This window comes from Protopterus annectens, chromosome 2.part0 (genome assembly GCF_019279795.1).
Source record: "Protopterus annectens isolate FY-2018-M chromosome 2.part0, PAN1.0, whole genome shotgun sequence".
NCBI classification, from domain to species: domain Eukaryota; kingdom Metazoa; phylum Chordata; order Ceratodontiformes; family Protopteridae; genus Protopterus; species Protopterus annectens.
This window is the reverse complement of record NC_056728.1, coordinates 1112680407-1112696126: the sequence shown is the minus strand read 5'-3', so window position 1 is coordinate 1112696126 and position 15720 is coordinate 1112680407.

Genomic DNA, 15720 nt, shown 5'->3' with positions numbered 1-15720 from the left:
GAGTCTTACAGTATTATTATTGTGGAGACTTTCTCCCTTGGTCTGTGCTAAAAAAGGGTACTTTGCCCAGATGAACTTTCCCAATTGAAGAAAGCAATAAATAAATAAATAAACAGCAAGACAGATAGCTAGGTAGTAGTTGTGTGGGAGACTTTAAAGGAAAACAGTGAGTTTTGATATTCACTATTCTCCTGTATTATTGTAGCTTTTTTCTAATTCTAAGACTTGCGATGGCAGTGTTGCACCAAATGAGTGCAGATTATCTCAACTGACATATTCCTGGCATGGTAGTAGTGACTTTAGATACAGATATATAAGGCAAGTGCTCTTAACCTAGTTAATCTGTGTGTCTGTGAAGTTGGGATATGTAAGTTGTGTGCTGGTGTTTGAGGAGTGGACAGGGCTTATATCCCTGCCAGATACAATATGTGGCTCAGCATATTAAAGGTTTGTGTGTTTTTATGTGTCTGTATTTAATATTCATGTATGATATCAGTGGTGCTTGTGATTTCATGGATGTGCATTTGATTGATGTTAGTCAACTGAGTGTCGTTCGACTACTCTGCTTTGGGTTCGTCTGTCATATGTTCATTTATATATACATATATATATATATATATATATATATATATATATATATATATATATACTATGAAAACCTGGAAATGCACCCGGCCAAGTCATCACGTTGTCAAACCGGAATAGTGAAAACGAAAACATTTCACCCTCCCCATCTCGAACCATGATAATGTCAACAGTTCGATATTCACCGTTTCGACAAAGTTCCATTTGACCTGCATGTGCTGTCTGGATGTCGATATTCAGATTTCAGTATGGTAAGTTTCAATGTTTAGCCTCCTGGAAGACCTGATTTTGATGGTCCATCACTTGACTGGGTGCATTTCCAGGTTTTGATAGTAAAACTATATATATAGATATATATATATATATATATATATATATATATATAGATATATATATATATATATATATGGGTCTACCTGAGAAGACCAACAAGCCAAAACAATGACAACGATATAACCGACACCAGAATACCAACAAAGCAAATACCCAAGTGGAATTCCCGACACTGAAAACACCGACATGCAAAACATGTGTGCTTGCATTTGAGTGCGACTGTGTAAGTGAGCAATAGTGACGGACTTTAGGGTTAGGGTGCGGGTAAGGTAAGTGTGCGATAGTGATGGACTTTAGCGTTAGGGTGCAAGTAAGGTAAGTGTGCGATAGTGACGGACTTTAGGGTTAAGGTGTGGGTAAGGTAAGTGTGCGATAGTGACGGACTTTAGGGTTAAGGTGCGGGTAAGGTAAGTGTGCGATAGTGACGGACTTTAGGGTTAAGGTGCAGGTAAGGTAAGTGTGCAATAGCGGCGGACCTTAGGGTTAGGGTTTGGGTTAAGGTTAGTGCATTGATAGTTGTGTATTTAAGGTTTAGTGTAGGTTTATGAGGTTTTTAGTGTGCTTGTGTTGTGTGTGTGTTTTTCAGAACAGTGAATTGTTTTTGTTTTGCTAACTGTCGGGACTGTGTTTTGTCGGGCATGTCAACTTTTGTGTTTTTGCACTTTCACTCTTGTGGTGTTGGTGATCTCATTGTCGGCTTTTTGAGCTTTCGGTCTTATCAGGTAGACCCATATATATATATATATATATATATATATATATATACACATACACATTTGCACACACACACACACACACACACACACACACACACACACACACACACACACACACACACACACACACACACACACACACATATATTTACCCTGGATCACTGGAATGTAAGCTCCTTTAAGAGGTGCTCTGACTGTGAACACCCCAAATCCTCTGTATCAAAACTTACTCTGATGCAAAATGTCCTTCCCCATATAACCTGCTTCGTTTCTGATCTTCTTTAATTTTTAATTTTAGGTCATGCCCTTCTTTGTCATTTTGTCATCACTGTCCCTGTCTAAGTGGAAGTAATGAACCCTGCTGTTACTCCATGAGCTCCTGTCCTTGTCACAGCTCCCATGTCGATGTGATGCAGGGGTAACAGTCAACAAGGTGTATCTGAAGATGTTGAAATATAAATCCAAGAGAGTAAGATTAGGCAGGATCCGCACATCTGAATATCAACTTTTAGCTCAATGATGGTAATCCCATAACAGCTACGGCAAAGCTCTCTTCCCAGTAGGAATTAACTCGATCTTCTGAAATTAAGTGGAGGGAGTATACTTGTTAAATTGTAAAATCCAGGAAACTCCTGACATAGAACTTATTTCAATCTATTATGTTTGTGATAATTATTAAACAAAATTATACCATGTTTAAATCATAAACAGTGTCACTCATCTTGGCATCTGTATGTCACTGTCCAAAGCTGGGCTATCTAGATGAAGATTTGCATCTTTTGTTTTCTCTCCTTCATTTTCAGTATTTCGGTTTGAAAACTAGGGCAATCAAATGCACAGGTAAGAAAGTTATTAGATGAAAAGATCCCCTGAAATTAAATGACTAGATGGGTGGAAGACATACCTCTTAACTGCCTAGAATTTTGCTGAATGCCCAGATATTTTTGCCTCAGACTCTCGGTCTGTTGCTCATAAAATTAGGTGTTTTCTGACAATTTGTTAGGGATTTATGTCATTAAATAATGACAGACATTTGAATTTAAGAACTTATATCCTTCAGAAAATGCATGCTAATGCAAAACTTGTTATTCTGGCAACTAAGTTTATAAGAGCAATAATTAAAATCTGTCCCTGATTTTGGATGTTTGTCCCCCTCCCAATTATTTTTGGCTTTGTCCAGATTTCTTGCACAAAGAAGTTTAGAGGTACAGAGAGCTTTCCCAGAAATGGGAATATTGGAGTGTGGGTGGTTAGAGCAGAACATAGTGTCTATATTGTGGACAAACTACAGAGCACAGCAGCATACACGTATGCATGCATGCAGTAAGGGAGCGAGAAAGACTTCAAACATTATCTGGATTAATGAAATAATGTCTGTAAACAAACTAATAACAACACTGACACAAGAATGATTTCAGGATATTATCTGTTTGTCTTATCATTATTAAACCTTGCAAAATTGTCCTTGTGAAAAAATCAGGGGGACTAGAGAGGACAAAGCAGGACACTTGGCAGCAGTAAGACCTAGTCACATCACATAATATAATGAGGTGACATGACAGAATCAAACAGTTTCTCTATTGTCTGCCATTTGGGTTCATCTGACATATAGCTGCAGTCTTCAGATCGATCAGCATAGATATTGTGTTTCTTTTGCACTCTGTTAATCTGGCTCTGTCAATAACAGAATTCTTGCAGATTAGGGCAGAGAAAATGGCAACAGTTATCATCAGTATTCTTTCATTAACCAAGTTAAAGTGCTGGATGATATGAATCTGTACTCATTTTCTCATTCACCACTGACAAAACTGTGAAACCATACTTAGTAAAATCAAACCTACAGGTACTTTTGAGGGAAACAAAATGGGAAAAAGGCATAAAAATGAAATTAATATGAAATTACTAAATGACAGTAGATAAAACAGAGCAATTTGGCTGTGGTATTCCCTGTGGGAATGTGTGCATGCGCACACGCGCTTGCGTGCGTGCGTGTGTGTGTGTGTGTGTGTGTGTAAACAAACATGATATCATCAAATATCAAGTTCACAGTTCTTTACTTCATAAATGTGCAATTTTGCATTGTAATATGACCTGGCCATATTTTGTTTTTTAATCTGCATAAAACCTGGATCAGCTATGCATATAGTATCCCATTTAAGATACTGTGTCCTTAAACACATAATTAACTATACCTCTGTTTGCTCACAGCGTATGCAGCTGCTTTTCATTTGCAGTTTGGGATATACTTTATTTTTTGTCAGATTTTCTTGAAAGGGGAAATGTGAACGCAGCCAAGTATGGCTCTGAGGCTCCTCCATGTGGTCACTTTATAGAACAGCACTGCACAAGGACTCCATAATTATTCTTCATTTAATATGAATTTTAGGAAAAGGTGGAATTTAAATATTTGAAAAGTGTCAAATGAGATATGGTTTCTAGTTTATGAGTAACAATATAAAGTATTCCTTTTATTTAGATTAACTATATTAAGATAATACTATAAAAGCACATAGACTAAAAAGTTGGAATAAAAGCCATATTAGATGTTTTCTTAGGTACTTTTAACAAAATTAAGGAATCTTTCTACTATGTGAGAAGTTATCAAGCACATTTTGATATGATGTTCAGCACATTCGGAGAAAGACAATTTTGGAGCATTGCATAGCTCAGATAACACAGCTGGCACAAGTTACTGTAATTAAATAGTGAAACTGAATTGAAACATAGGCTGGGATTCATTGACAAGTGAAAAGCACACACCTAATACTAACATATGAAAAGTCTGGTGCACTAAGCATCATAAAGCTAATCAGACACATATTAAACCCAAGACAGTGTAAAGGATTGCATAAGGTAAAAGAAGCACAGTGGTATCAGGATAAACACCAGGAGCAGTGCTATATCAGCGCTCATGGTGTGTGTGATGAATAGTATGGAAAAAGGCAGGTTAGCACACCCAAGTCAGTGCATGGTCATGTGTTCAGAGCAGTGACATATTGCTGCAGCTACTGTCTGGCCAGCACATGAAGGACAATACAAATAAGCTCAGATGCCAACAAAGAGACCAGTGAGTGTATGCACAGCATAATGGCAATGCTCTTAAGCATATAAATGGGGAGTAAATGGGTAGTAGGAAAGTAGGACAAGGTAGGACAGCAAAAATACATAATCACCAAAGGATAATCAGAAGGTATGAAAGGTGGGGGAAAGAAGGGAAGTTTTTGTGAGAAACAGCTCCTTTTGTACATTTTACAAAAGAAGAGTGGGAGGTGAAGGTATTGAGGGGTGGCTGTGCATAGGGTACAGACAGTAGATTAGGTATCAGGGACACACAGGCACACACAGACACATACAGACAGTGATGAGGACACTGGATGGACACAGACAAACAAAATATAAATAACTGGTGATGGCTGGACAATGGGCAAGGAATGGGGAGTGACATATAAAGGGGAAAGACAGTGGGAGGTGGAAAAGGTGGGCTGCTGTGATGATTGCCTGCTACGATGACTCAATAGGTAAGAAATTCAGGCATGACTTACCTTGTTGGCAGGTAGTGTAGGTCATTTGCACCTTTGGATGCCCAGTGGCTGTAGCTGCCTGGTATTGTGACTCTACTAGTCATCAAGAAAGTTCTCAATGTCTCCAGTATATGTATACAGCTATAGATGCTTCTTGGCAACAACCAGTTTCCACACTTCATATTCAGAGACCCCCTGCCCACCTTCAGGTGAAGAACCTTCACCTCCTAGAGAGGCAGACATGGAGGCACTAGTGATTCCTCCAGGTCACCACCATCAGAAGAGCCTTCACCTCTCCCTGGAAGGCAAGCCTGGCACTGCGTCGAGGTATGACCCGGTGCTTTTCTTCTTAAACAACTGAACCTACAGAAGGACAACAGAATGTGAAAACATCATCAGAAAGACATGCAGTAAAAACACAGATGCATACAGTTATTGGATTTCCATGCAGCAACTACTCACTCTGCCTGCAGCGGTGTTCCTACCTTCTGTGGCAGCTAGCAATGTTCAGCTGATGCTTCTCCACCAGTCAGAAATAAAGCATATACAGTTACGTATACATATACAATGCTTACAATACATTTCTGGCTCTCTCTCCTGAACCTCTTCCTTGAATTGGCAAAGCATGTCAAGAAGGCTCCACTGTAATCATTGTACTAATGCCTGGATTGCTCATCCAAAACAGATGGTGCCAGTGACATCAGCATCATGCATTTGTGCATACATATGGTAGTCATGTACTTTTTTCAAAGAGCAGCCATATTGTCCCAGAAGGAGTTTTATAAAGTTTTACTGCAAGAAGAATTGGAAAATCCTGCTGTCCCTGGTACACCATACTGGAGCTCTGTATTTCCCAGTAACCAACGCAGCCATGGCCATTCAAATGGGACACTGGAGGAGCAAAATGATAGTCAATTACGTAGTGTGCATATGTATAGTCGCAAGTCACACGATATAGTAGAACATCATGGCACAATCCAGGTAAACATGTGTGACTACCGTTCCCTGGACCAGCAATCAAGGAGCCTCAATCCTCACCACTAACACCAGGGAGGTCATCTCCTAGAAGAGAGGAAAGGATAACTAATACACAAAGTAAAGTACAATTTCCCTTAAGTGCACACAGAGATCACAGTCAGTCTGGGGCTGGTTGCTCCCTTGCTCATCAGGTCCCCGATAAGACTCCCACCTGCACAGCTATAGGGTCCAGGTCTCAGCCTAGCTGGGCAAGCTAAAATCTCCAGTACCCTCTCTATCCAACCAGTGCTTCGTATCCTTTCCCAAGTAACTGACACAACACACACACACTTTGAGATAAGTATTTATACAACTTCACAGAGACTCCTGGGAAAGGCTGACACAGATTTTCCAGCTGTGCCCCTTTACCTAGACCATATGGTAGTAATCCCTGCCACCACCCAGCAAATAATATCAGGTATTATATTAAAAGGGTGCCCAATTAGTACTGTGAAATATTATTATCCGATTAGTAATGCGACTATACAGTGTAAGGCTTATTGGAAGGCTTAGTCAGTAAACTCTATAAATATATAATGTACTCTAAAGCATAATTTATCTCTACATAGACCAGCCACAGGTAGAAGGTTTTAAAAATATTTAATAAATAATTAAAGCACAAGACAAAACTACTATGCCACAGAGATATCTAAGAGTTCAGAGATCACACAGAAACTTAAAATAATGCAGCAGGACAGATCTGATTTCAAAGAAAAATACCTAATTAATCTTTACTAGCTTTAACTATTCCTACAAGAACTCACAGTGCTAAAATGTACATGTGAGCTTAGGCAGAGTGCTGAGTTATATATCCAAGATCAAAATGCCCCCAGTCTCATGTGAGAAATAGTATTTAAACATTGCTAACAAACCTGTCTGCTGGGTCCCTCCCAAAATTACATCATGTTGACACTTAGGTTATCCCAGGCAAACAAACAGCATTATTTAGCAATCTAACACCTACTCAGAAACTTACAATAATATAAGTCATTTCACATGTATACTCTAACAGAAATCAGAGCAATAAAGCACATTCCACATCTAAATTCTGGTCATAAACTTTAGCCTTAAAACAATGGGCATGAAACCTTCGTCCAGACTCAATGGAGCCAAATTCTAACATGAAAGGGTCACAACATGCTTCACTGGGCCAGTAGAGTGCAATGTTGTCACATATTTTGCAGTTCCACATTTCACAGTATTCTTTTATACTCAAGAAAACATCCCTGTATTTTAAATTTATTTACAAATGACAGAATTATATATCAAATTCTATTTGACTAGGCTGGCAGCCTTTGCCCATCTCTCCCCAATCATCACCCCCCCCAGGGAAATCAGGCAAGTTTTTCAAGTGCCCCTTGAGAAACATTGCTTGAGAGTGTCAGGTCTATCTGGGTGTACCTCACCCCATTCCCTGTCTTGACAGCCCATCTGCATTGGCATTGCTACTCCCACTGTGGTGCTGCACTGACGTATCATATGCTTGCAACCCCAGACTCCATCTTAGCAACTTGGCATTTTGCTGACTGGCTCTGTTTAACCATGTTAGAGGGTTGTGATCTGTCATCACAGTGAATTTTCTTCCATACAGATAAGGCTAAAGTTTTTGTAGTGCCCACACTATGGCTAGACATTCCTTTTCTACCGCTGCATAGCATTCCTCCCTGGGTTGGAGCCTATGACTAAGATAAACTACTGGGTGCTCTTCTCCCTCTGAAGAAATCTGGCTAAGTACAGCCCCCACTCCATAGTTTGAAGCAACCACCTGCACAACAAAGTATTTGCTGTAGTCTGGACTGGCTAACACAGGGGGTCCTCCCAAAGCTTCCTTAAGCTTCTGAAATGCCTGCTCATATGCTGGGGTCCACACTACCTTATCTGGCTTGTTCTTCCTTGTCAGGCCTGTGAGGGGAGTAGCTATGGTACTATAATTGGGAACAAATTTTCTGTAGTACTCTGCTGTCCCTAAGAATGCCCTCACCTGCTTTTTGGTAACAGGTGCAGGCCATGCCTGAATGACTTCCACTTTGGCAGGTTCTGGCTTTATCTTACCACTCCCCAGTCTATGTCCTAGGTAGGAAACCTCTGCCATACCCACCTGACATTTGCTCGGCTTAATGGTCAGCCATGCCCTCTGTAGTCTACCCAGCACCTCCCTGACATGCTGAAGGTGCTCTTGCCAGGAATGGCTGCAGATAGCAATATTATCCATGTAAGCAAGGGCAAACCCTCCTGCTCCTGCTAGGATATGATCTACCAGCATCTGGGAAATCACTGGGCATCCCATAGGGCATCTTTGTGAACTCATACAGTCCAAAAGGAGTCACAAAGGCTGACTTCTCTCTAGCACTGGGAGTCAAAGGCAGCTGCCAGTAACCCTTGGTAAGATCAATGATTGTAAGATACTTAGCCCCACCCAGCTGCTCTAGGGCCTCTTCTGTCCTAGGCATGGGGTAAACATCTGACTCTGTGTGACTATTTAATTTCCTGTAATCCACACAGAACCTGGTGCTGCCATCCTTCTTTGGCACCAGTACCACTGGTGAGGCCCAGGACTGTTGGACTCTTGAATCACCCCTAGTTACAACATCTGCTGCTCCTCCTCCCTCAGAGTCTGTTTGACTCTCTCAGGCATCCTAAAAGGGGCCTACCTGATAGGCCTTTGGGGTCCTGTATCCACCTAGTGCTGCACCAGGTGGGTACACCCTGGTTTCCCAGTGAACATGTCCCCAAATTCCTGCAACACTGCTCAGATTTCTCGAACCTGGGTAGGAGATAGCTGCTGGGATATTGCTAGTCCTTCCACCAAGGTGCAGCCTGAGCCTCACTGAGGAGATCAGTCCCCAGATCTCCCTCAGACTCCTCCTGAAATCCACTGCAAATGCTCAGCACAAGGGTCTCCCTATCATGGTAAGGTTTCATCATGTTAACATGGTACAATTTGTGCCATGTTAACATAATACAATTTGTGCCTCTGCCTTCTGCCTAGCAGTTCTACTATGTAGTTAACATCACTTACCTTTCTTACTACCTTGTAGGGTCCCTCCCAAGCTGCCTGCAACTTGTTGTGTCTGACAGGAATGAGAACTATCACCTGCTGCCCTACAACATACTCTCTAGCTTGAGCATTCCTGTCATACCACACTTTTTTCTGTTGTTGGTCTTCTGCCAGGTTCTCCTGGGCTAGGCCCATGAGTTCCCTGTGCTTTGTCCTGAGGTTCAGGACATATGCCACAACAGCCCTTGGTCAACTTCATACTGTTTACATACCCGCTCAAACATATGAACGAAGCTATCAAAATTATCCCCCTCTTTAAACTGTGGAAGAAATTTACTGACCTTTTGTGCTTCTGGTGTCCGGTTACTCCCCTCCCCATTACCTCTATGACTCTGGTGAAGAGTCAGCATTTCCCTCTCATGCCTCCTCTGCCATTCATTTTCCTCAGCTTGTAAACTCCTCATTTTCTTGGCTGCTTCTAGTTCCATACGCCTGGCCTCCAACTCAAGTCTCTTTAGCTCCAGCTGGATTTTTAAGTCCACTGCAAAAAGGTTGAGCTGTCTATTCTCTGTGGATATTGTATCTCCACTGGCAATCTGATTGTCCTCCAGGCTGCTGTTTTCTGATGCAGCTGTAACCAAGACTGCAATCAGGTCTGCTTTAGTCAGGTTTCCACACACCAGTCCCCTAGCCTGGCACATCTCCACCAGCTGGCTCCTTGTAAGCTTTCCATACTCTTCTGCTGACATACTGCCTGCTCACCCTAACACTATGCTTACAAAAGAAATAAAACAATTGTGATCTGAACTCTGAGTATACACTGCGTGGCTGTTTTAGAGTACAAAACACTTTGATAGAAGACACTGTCTGGTTTGATTCTCAGCTAGAGCGTCTTCTGCGTGGAGACATGCATGAATGGGCATAACTTCGTTGAAGGTTGTGCATCAGAGCTGGCAACTCAGTACGTAGAAATCAACTGCCAATCATTAGCGAACCGGAGTTCCGCTGTGGCGACCCCTAACCGAGAAAAGCCGAAAGACACAACAACTGTACATAAGCTACAGGAATTCACTGTACCCACACCACTACAAGCCAATTAGTATGTGAAGTAGATCCCACCACTGCCAAACACTTATGATGACCATGCCCTGGCCCAGCAATCAAGGAGCCTCAATCCTCACCAGTAACACCAGGGAGGTCATCTCCTAGAAGAGAGGAACGGATAACTAATACACACAGTAAAGTACAATTTCCCTTAAGTGCACACAGAGATCACAGTCAGTCTGGAGCTGGTTGCTCCCTTGCTCACCAGGTCCCCAATAAGACAATCCACAGGCACAGCTATAGGGTCCAGGTCTCAGCCTAGTTGGGCAAGCTAAAACCTCCAGTACCCTCTATGTCCAACCAGTGTTTCGTGTTCCTGCCCAAGTAGCTGACACAACACACACTTTGAGATAAATATTTATACAACTTCACAGACACTCCTGGGAAAGGCTGACACAGATTCTCCAGCTGTCCCCCTTTACCCAGACCATACGGTAGTAATCCCTGCCACCACCCAGCTAATAATATCAGGTACTAAAATGCCCTTAAAAGGGTGCCCAATTATTACTGTGAAATATTATTATCCGATTGGTAATGTGACTACACAGTCTAAGGCTTACTGGAAGGGCTTAGACAGTAAACTCTATAAATATATAATGTACTCTAAAGCATAATTTATCTCTACATAAACCAGTCACAGGTAAAAGGTTTTAAAACTATTTAATAATAAATAATTAAAACACAAGTCAAAACTACTACACCACAGAGATATCTAAGAGTTCAGAGATCACAAAGAAACTTAAAATAATACAGTAGGACAGGTCTGATTTCAAAGAAAAATACCTAATTAATCTTTACTAGCTTTAACTATTCCTACAAGAAATCACAGTGCTAAAACTTACATGTGAGCTTAGGCAGAGTGCTGAGTTAGATATCCAAGATCAAAATGCCCCCAGTCTCTTGTGAGAAATAGTATTTAAACATTACTAACAAGCATGTCTGCTGGGTCCCTCCCAAATTACATCATGTTGACACTTAGGTTTTCCCAGGCAAACAAACTGCATTATTTAGCAATCTAACACCTGCTCAGAAACTTGCAACAATATAAGTCATTTCACAAGTATACTCCTTAACAGAAACCAGAGCAATAAAGCACATTCCACATGTAAATTCTGGTCATAGACTTTAGCCTTAAAACAATGGGCATGAAACCTTTATCCAGACTCACTGGATCCGAATTCTAACATGAAAGGGTCACAACATGCTTCATTGGGCCAGTAGAGTGCAATGTTGTCACATATTTTTCAGTTCCACATTTCACAGTATTCTTTTAGACTCATGAAAACATACCTGTATTTAAAATGTATTTACAAATGCCAGAATTATATATCAAATTCTGTTTGACCAGGCTGGCAGCCCCCCCCCCATCTCTCCCTAATCATCACAACATGCTATATGAATGACTGTGCAACTCAAATTTCATTTTCACCATTACATACATGACTTGAGCTAACACATATGAGAATCACACTGAGTGCCAGCAGTGATTCACAAAGAGTGGCATTATTTGGTTTATTAGTACAATAACCATGGTAACCACCCAGTTTTAGCATGATATAACATGTCTACACCACTTTACACAGCTCTGCTTTCAACTATGTAACTTTGAAATAGAGGAATTTGACCAAAACCTCTATAAATTTGGAGCTTCTTGGAGTTAAGGAAGGAGTCCTGCCTGATAAAGTGCTTCAGCACCAACAATAAATGCTGTGATTAATGTTTGGGAAAGTGAGACAGAAGTCATAGAGTATGGGAGACCCTGACACTGACATGTCACAGTACCACCTGCCTTTTACTGGGGGTAAAAACTATGAAAATAGAAAACTATGGGTATTACATGATTGATGGTACTTCAGCAGTAAGTTGATGCTTTGTTACAGTACATACATGGTGTGGAGGCTGTGTGCTGTGCATACTGTAGCTGGTGACCAGGTACATAAAAAAGAGAGGCCACAGGCATGCATAAATGCATACCAGAGCATGTCATACACACCAAATGACTAACTTGTTTTGCCCTCAAGTATACAGACACTGGCATGGCCACCTGAAAGAGGCAAAACCTTGACAAGTTTACTAGCTAGAAGAATGAAGTGTCACTGCAGGCCCTCCACACAAAGGGCATGCCCCTCTTAGGCAAAAGCGCTGTAGACAAGCATAACTGGGACCAGATTTGGCATGAAGTGGTGTAGTATGTGAATGCTGTGGGTGGCTGTAATAGGTCTCTGCAACAGGTGCAACAAATGGTAATGATATACTCCATGCAAAGAAAAAAGCATGGGAGATTGAGACAGATATGCCACTAGGATAGAAGCAGCCAGAAGGCGTCAAGGAGTTTTCGGGATCACACACCAGACATGGGCTGCATCTCCTCATACTTGGAGGCTTGGATATGGGAGCTGGGCTGGCACAAGCACCCATGTGTCAGTAAGGGAATTACTTGGTTAGCAATTGTCAAAAGGTAACATAAACCACAAACCTTAAGAAAAAAACACTTGGCAAGGACAAAAGACCGGAATTGTGTTATGTAAAACTGTTAAATCACCTTTTAAAATAAAATTAATATTAAAACTAGGGCACCCATGACTGACAATGATGAAAACAGGTAGGTGGCACAGTCTAATTACTTATGACACTGTCTGCAACAGTAGTGGGGAAGAGGTCACCTGCATTCTTCATTAAATAGGCTTCTGTAAAGGGAAAGACAGAATACACAGCCTCTCCAGTGCATGTCAATCATCCTGTACCTGAGAGCCCCTCATGGGCTACACGTGTCCCCAGCCCACATATTACCTGACATGTGCACTACCTGTGAGGTTTTCTTGCTAACCATAGGGGATTGATGGAGTGGGAATGAGCTGCCAGCATGACTCCAGAGCTGTCCATGATATGGCCACGACACTTAGAGGTAAACAGTGGATGTACAGGTCAGTCATTTAGACAGAAATGTCAGCTACCCACAGCAATGTGGAGATGATGTGTGTTCCATGGTTCATGGGATGACAGGCACTAATTGAAAAGTGACACGAGGTAAAGGGACAGAGAGCAAAAAATGCTGCTGAGGCCACTGGTGACAAATGCTGCCTCCACAGGTGTGCTATGGCAACTGAGAGTAAATGCCTTTTCCTACCCTGGGTTGAATGATTCTTGTTCCCTGAAATGTATTTTAAAACTTAAAGCATTAACCAGGTAAAAAACATTTCTATGAGGGCATTTAATATTTGACAATTTTGTTGTAATTAATATCAGTGAAGAATTTGTTTGTGTTTTAAAACATTTTTATACACAAAGAAATCTGAATGTATTTACTTATATACTTGCTGAATTTGGATAATGGGTGGTCCATGATGTCATCAACTTGGACTTTTAAATTGTAAATTGAGCTATTACAAATGTCTGAAGAAGTTCCTTTAATGAAAGGTGATGAAAGCGCTAACAGTAAATTTTAGTTTCAAAAGTACAGCATTTTTTTTGGCTGCAAGATTTGTTTTGTTTGTTTTTCCATTTTTTATTTAGTTGGATAATGCATGAGAACGTAGACTTATGGATATGGAGAATGTCTAGTACAGCAGGGTCTGATATTGCCTTGTAGGTGAGACACAGATCACCTCTGAGCAATCTGTACAATGCCAGGTTGAGTGATAGTGATTTGAGCCTGTCTGCATAGGACAGGTGTTGTGGCCTTTCCAGTTGGTGCAGGTGTTTGGAGAGGTACATGCCAGACCGAAATAAGTGGTTATGTCTAGATTAGAACTGTGAATGCCACTGCACAAGCTAATTACCCTAGTCCTTTGAGCCACACAGGCTGCTTACACCTGGCAAAAGCTGGCACAGATTTACTAGCTGTGCCCCTTTCTGCCCAGACTCTGAGGTAATCAGGCTGCCACCAGTCAGCTATCCTAAGGCTCTTACAAAGGGTACCCAATTATACTGTGCAAAGTTAATACTAACACAATTGGTAGAGTGTGACCAAAGCAGCAAGCCTTTCAGGAGCTGCCACAGTGTCACTAAAACAAGCATACGTGCTCTCAAGATGTTAAAAGTATTCTCTAAAGGAGCAGCCACAATGAATGGTATTAAAATATTTAATGATAAATAATAAAACAGAAAACAGGAGAATACTGAATACAATAAACAACAGAGTTGTTGGATAGTTTCTCAGAGATGCAGAAAACAATACTAAACTATTCTCACTAAATGTCCCTGAATGATTAAAGAATCACTGTTCCCTGACTATTTACTAAATCAATGCAAGCTGATTTGTGCTGAGTGTCTTACCACAGCAAAAGCCAGATGATGTCTTTCTCTGTCTGTGGATGTGTCAAATATATATGCTGTCAGAAATCTTTCCTGTCAGTGCTGCTGCGAGGATTCCAAAGAAACCAGATGCTGCTTAGAGGATGACATCATGTCCAGTCACCTGACCCTGGTACAATGCACACACATAGCTTTGCTAAGATCTGTGGCAGCATCTGTAAGCTATAACACAATTTCAAACCTTCCACCCTTCCAGGGTTCTCTGATAAACATACACAATCAATCAGTTACAACAATGCAACCTAATATACATACATGCATTCTTTCTGTCTAGCAGGACCTACTGTTGATGGATTTTTAACACAAGTAACTTTAGAAATATATTTTAACTCAAACATCTCTACAAATCAGTGTGGTAGTCAAATAACATAAAATTCTTTATAAAACTCCAGCTAGCTATGCTAGCATATGTACACATGTACTGCCCTATTCCCCTGGTACAGATGGCACTACCTCATAACATCACAGCTATGCATACCTTTTTACCTGCAGAAATGGACATACCATGCATTTCTCTCAATTCCACTTGAGGATGACACAGTTTGACTAAATCTCTAACAGTATTTCTGTCCACTCAGAATTATTCCACACACAGTCTGTGATCTGATGTATGTCAGGCACTGCCTGGTACCTCCCCACTTGGTGTGGATGGTCACAGTGAGCTACTTTAAGAGCACTGTCTCTGAGTGAGGCTCCCAACGCATGCTGTTGTGATACTGCTGCTGCTATTTCTAGGATAATCCCATTCATGTACACCAAAAATTTCAGGATTCAAAATGGGTATGTGCTGCCATGCTCAACTGCCATTTTATAGGTTTCTAAATTGGTCTTTCATTTTGTGTTCCTTCATTTGAATAATCTAAGCAGCTCGTTTGAATGGTGGTCATCATTTACATGTCATTATGCATTTATCAGCATGCATTCCATTCCGTGCTATTTTGACCATTGTGCAGCCATGCTGTGTCTTACAGTTACCCACACAGTGCACATGGCCACATGCTAATTTTTGCAATACAATGTGCTGTTTTTAAATCACAGCCACAGCATGCACATTGCTTCTCACAGAACTAGCAACTAAACCACAGTTGTTGAAACCTCTGTTGTTATGAGACAAAAATTTGGTGTATATAAA